Source organism: Nicotiana tabacum, chromosome 13, assembly GCF_000715075.1.
Source record: "Nicotiana tabacum cultivar K326 chromosome 13, ASM71507v2, whole genome shotgun sequence".
Taxonomy (NCBI): Eukaryota; Viridiplantae; Streptophyta; class Magnoliopsida; order Solanales; family Solanaceae; genus Nicotiana; species Nicotiana tabacum.
Window position 1 is genome coordinate 8,260,882 of NC_134092.1, and position 6,000 is coordinate 8,266,881.

Consider the following 6,000-nt stretch of genomic DNA (forward strand, 5'->3'; position numbering starts at 1 on the left):
TCCTTACGATCCCGCTTTAACTCTACTCAAGTTAGATATCTCCAATATCTGGCTCTGCACAAAAATGTGCAGAAGTGTAGTATGAGTACACCACGGTCGGTACCCAGTAAGTAGCAAGACTAACCTCAATGGAGTAAAGACGAGGTACAGTCAAGACACTCACTAGTCTAATAACATGTGCAATATAGCATGCAAAAATAATAGAAAATAAATAGCAGTAATAGCAACATGAATCAACTAGTGATTTAAACAGCAAGGTAACAGGAACACCATAAATATTGACAAACGAGTAATAAACACAGGTACAACCAATTAATCAGGTCCTTCAGAATATACATCTTTTATCTAAGTTATTCAATAAAAATCTCTCGAATATAATCCTTTTCAATAAATATATTTCCGAATATAATTCTTTCAAGTAAATATCTTTCGAATATAATTCTTTCAAGTAAATATCTTTTGAATGTAATTCTTTCAAGTAAATATCTTTCAAATATAATTCTTTCAAGTAAATTCCTTTCGAATATAATACTTTCAAGTAAATATCTTTCAAATATACTTCTTTCAAGTAAATATCTTTATAATATAATTATTTCAAATAAATATCTTTCTAATATAATTCTTTCGAATAAATATCTTTCAAATATACTTCTCTCAAGTAAATATCTTTATAATATAATTCTTTCATAATATAATTCTTTCGAATAAATATCTTTCAAATATACTTCTCTCAAGTAAATATCTTTATAATATAATTCTTTCAAATAAATATCTTTCTAATATAATTCTTTCGAATAAAAGTCATCATGTGACGCCTCATTTAACTTTCCTGGCGTGAGGAATATATTCAACATATCACATCAAATGACAAGGCAATACCTTCGTGCACTTAGCTCATTGTCACCCAATATATATATATATTTGATTCAAATCAATTGGCACGGCAACACCCTTCATGCATTTATATCTTCCTCACTGTGCATACATATAATAGTACCAACTAGGTGGGAGAAATGCCAATAACAATAAAAAAAAATAAAGCAGAGGCACACATGAAGCAACAACGACTACAAGCCACACAGAAAACATAGGTGCACAATAACATCTCAAGATAAAGGCATGAATGTATACACAACAAAACGATATCATAATATAATGTATGTCTCTCGTCCTCGCCTGCACGGAAACACCCTTCGTGTCATGAATGTATGATAACATAAAAATAATTGCACGGCATCACCCTTCGTGGTTTTACTCTCATCCTCACCTGATAATATAAATGAAATAGCACGGCATCACCCTTCGTGCTTTACACTCTCAAATGGCACGACATCACCATTCGTGCTTTACACACTTCCTTACCAAGCACATGTATATCATTAACAAGCAAGGTATGACGCATAAATCTATCCTAGGGTAGGTGTCACGACCCAATTTCACCTATAGGTCGTGATGGCGCCCAACACTACAGCTAGGCAAGCCAACTAATAAGTCAATCGTACATTGGTTAAACTTTTATTCCAAGAAAATAATAAAATACCAACTTCTACCAATGTGTGTGCCAAGACCCGGTGTCACAAGTGCATGAGCATCTAGTAGATTATACAAAACTCCAAATACTGTCTGAAATGAAATAGACAGAATATAAATATAAGAAGAGACACTGGTAGCTGCAGAACGGCTCAGAAAGGCAGCTCACCACTATGCCTCGGGATGACGTGGGTATGTGATGATAGGTCCTCCACTAGTACCTGTCTCAGATCCTGCACAAAAAGTGCAGCAAGTGTAGTATGAGTACGTAAACAACGTGTACCCAGTAAGTATCAAGCCTAATCTCGAAGTGGTAGAGACAAGATGGCCGACTTTGATACTCACTATGGGTCAATAATAATTGAAATAAAACTAGGATATTTAAATCAGCATGATTTACAGAATTTACAATAATTTATTTAATCAGCGGAAATAATCAAATTCCTTCAAATGTAACAATTCTCAATATATTAATTAAATTCCTTTAATTCAAATAAATTCCAATTTATCAATTAAATCTCATTTACAGGAGTAACAATTAATTCCTAAACAAGTAAGAATAATAATTTATTAAATTCCAAGGATTTTTTAATTTATTAATTAGCTTTACAAACTGAAATAAATTATTAAAGTATCGTGTAATTATTATTTTTAAGCACGATTTCTGCCGAGGACGTACGACCCGATCCAGAGTGTCGTGTACACTGCCGAGGGACATGCGAAGCGATCCATAGATGCATCTATCCTGCCGAGGCGTTCGGCCCGCTCCACAAGAAAGGAGGACATTTTCTTATGTGCCTCCGGAAGGAGAGTATGTTTATTATAAGATAGATTTGGGAGGTGAACAATTTCTTTTAACAATTAATTGATTTAAACAAAAGTTAAGTATATGAGATTTCCATCCTTTAATATCTTTATCTAACAATTCACAATATATTCATATATATCAATTAATATTAATTAATCAAAGAATACAATTTACACAAGGCATGCTTTGAGTCCTAAACTACCCGGACTTTAGCATTAATAGTAGCTATGCATGGACTCTCGTCACCTCGTGCGTACGTAGCCCCCCACAATTTTAGCAATAATTGTTTAATTTTAATCACCTATGAGGTAATTTCCCCCTCACAAGATTAGACAAGAGACTTACCTCGTCTTGCTCCAATTTAATTCACTATAAGGCCTTTTCCACGATTATCCAACTCCGTCTGGCTCGAATCTAGCCAAAATAATTCGATACAATCACTAAATATTATAGGAATCAATTATATAAGAAAATACTACATTTTAAAGAAAAGATCCGAAATTAATTAAAATTTTGCCCGCGGGGCCCACATCTCGAAATCCGGCGAAAGTTATGAAATCCGATAACTCATTCAATTACGAGTCCAACGATACCAGTTTTACTCAAATCCGACTCTGAATCGATACCGAAATCTCAAAAATTCTTTCTATGAGATTTCTAAAATTTTTCCAAATTTAAATCTCAAAACACTAATTTATGGTGAAAACAATGATATACTTGTATATGTAGACCAAATCCAAGTTAGAATCACTTATCCCAATGTTTTACCCTTGAAAATATGTCAAAAGTCGTCTCTGCTCAAGCTCAAGTGCGTCAAAAATGGCAAATGGGACGAATGCCCTCTTTTTATAAAACTGCCCAGCAGCCTTCGGAACTGGTCCTCGAACTGGGCCTCGATCGCGGCTTCAATCACAGGCTCGAGCCTGGACCTCGGTCATGGCCTCTATCAGGGCATCGAGGTTGGGCCTTCGATCAGGACATCGAGGTTGATCCTTCGATCAGGGCATCGAGCATGGGCCTTCGATCAGGGCATCGAGCATGGGTCTCGATCCTAGCCCTCGAGCCTTACCTTCGATCATGTCCCCGAGCTGGACCTTCGATCGTGGCTTCGATACTGAGCCCCATCCCTGGCTTCGACTCAGGCCTCTATCATGGGCTCGATATCTGGGTTCGATCTGGGGCTCGATATCTGGGTTCGATCTGGGGCTCGATCACAGCCCAGAATATACAGCAGAAGGGAAAATTTCAGCAGCTTTTAAGTCAAATTTTTGATCCGTTAACCATCCGAAACTCACCCGAGGCCATCGGGACCTCAACCAAATATACCAACAAGTCCTAAAACATCATACGAACTTAGTCAAACCTCTAAATCACATCAAACAACGCTAAAACCATGAATCATACCCCAATTCAAGCTTAATGAAACTAAGAGTTTTCAACTTCTACATTCGATGTCGGAACCTATCAAATCAACTCCGATTGACCTCAAATTTTACACACAAGTCATAAATGACATAACAGAGCTATGAAAATTTTTGGAACTGGATTCCAACTCCGGTATCAAAAAGTCTACTCATCGGTCAAACTTCCAAACTTAAATTCTTGTTTTAGCCATTTCAAGCCTAATTTAGCTACGGACTTCCAAATAAAATTCCGAACACGCTCCTAAGTCCAAAATTACCATACGGAGCTGTTGGAATCATCAAAATTCTATTCCGGGGTCATTTTCACATAATTAGACATCCGGTCACTATTCGAACTTAAACATTTTAATTTTTCTTCAAAATTCCATATCTCGGGCTAAGGACCTCGGAATTTGGTTCCGGGCATACGCCCAAGTCCCAAATCATGATACGGACCTACTGGAACTGTCAAGACACTGATCCAAGTCCGTTTGCTCAAAATGTTGACCAAAGTCAACTCAATTGAGTTTTAAAGCTCTAATCCACATTTTAATCCATTTTTTTCACATAAAAACTTTCCATGAAATTTTACGGATTGCGCATGCAAGTCGAAGAATGATAAATAGTACTTTTTGAGGTCTTAGAACACATAATTAATTATTAAATTTAAAGATGATATTTTGGGTCATCACAGAGAGTGTTTAAACCACAACACAATACAACAATTCATATCACAATTTTCACTAACCACAACCAAATTCCAAATATATAGCAGAATTAATAAATTTGTCAATAAATAGCCCAAGACTCCACACAACGTATAATAAATCTCGAAACAATCAACAGAGGTGAAAAATACTCAGCATAGGGCAATACCTTCATTAATCCAAATTCTTGATAATTATATTAACTCCTCAATTTAAACTAATTAATAAATATTTGCAGATGAGGGTTCCATCATGGATTTAATTCCAAAACAATATCAAATCAATAAACACACGGAGTTCACGTAAAATCCAAGTGACAATAACACTAAATTTATTATATAAAATACAAATTTGACAAACAAGGAACGAGGTGTGATAATTCAAGGATTTACTAATGCTAACAATTATCTAATTTAATACATAAGAATGCCTAAAACTTTAAACCAAGAAAATTTGCACATATAAGCTCGAGTACGTACTCGTCACCTCCCGTCATCGGCTTTTCACATTTTACAAATGGCACATAAGACTCGATACCTAAGGGGTAATTTCTCCACTCGAGGTTAAGCAAGACACTTACCTTTTTGAAATTATGCCGATATTCTAAAATCGCATTCTTTTTTGAAATGACCTCCAGACCGTCCAAATCTATCCAAATTAATTGTATAACTTCATTAAACTTTATCGGAAATAATTTCGGATAATAATACGCCGACTTAAAAATTTATTCCAAAAAGTCAACAAAAGTCAACGCGGGACCCGCTTCTCGGAACCCGACATAATTTTCATGAAATCCGAACACCCATTCCGATACGAGTTCAACCATACCAATTTTATCGAATTCCAATAACAAATCGACCTCCAAATCTTAAATTTAAACCAAGAGGGTTTTCTAAATTTTTCAACCCAATTCACTAATTTAGTGATAAAAACAACAATAGATTCATGTAATTTAACCAAAATCAAGTTAGGAATTCTTACCCCAATATTTTCCTTGAAAAACTCTCAAAATATTGCCTCACCCGAGCTTCCTTTGTCCAAAAATGGAAGAATGACACGAATTTGGACTTTATTCTGCTGCCCAGGGGTTTGTTCTTTGCGTTCGCGATGAACAAATTCTTCAAAAGTCATTTTCAAACTCTTCTTAGACAACCTTTAGTATAATGGTCATAACTTTTTGCACAAAACTCCTAATGATAAATGGTTTGACTTTTTGCAAACTAGATTCCAAGGGCTATAACTTTCATTTGTTGCTCATCTCCCACTTCCTTATAGATTACAAGATATAAGCTTCCAAAGTCAGCCCTATGCAACCGAGATTTCCAAACTCTTTCCGGACAGCCTATAGTGTATCCTTTTGTACACAACTCTAAATGACAAATGGTTTACTTTCTGAAAACTAGACACAAAGAGCTACAACTTTTGTGTTTGGATCATCTCCAAATTCCTTATAGATTGCGAGATATGAGCCTCTAAAGTCAGACGACGAACAACAAAATTTCCTTCTTCGCGAACGCGAGAACCTCTTCGCGAACGCGAAGAACAAAGTTCT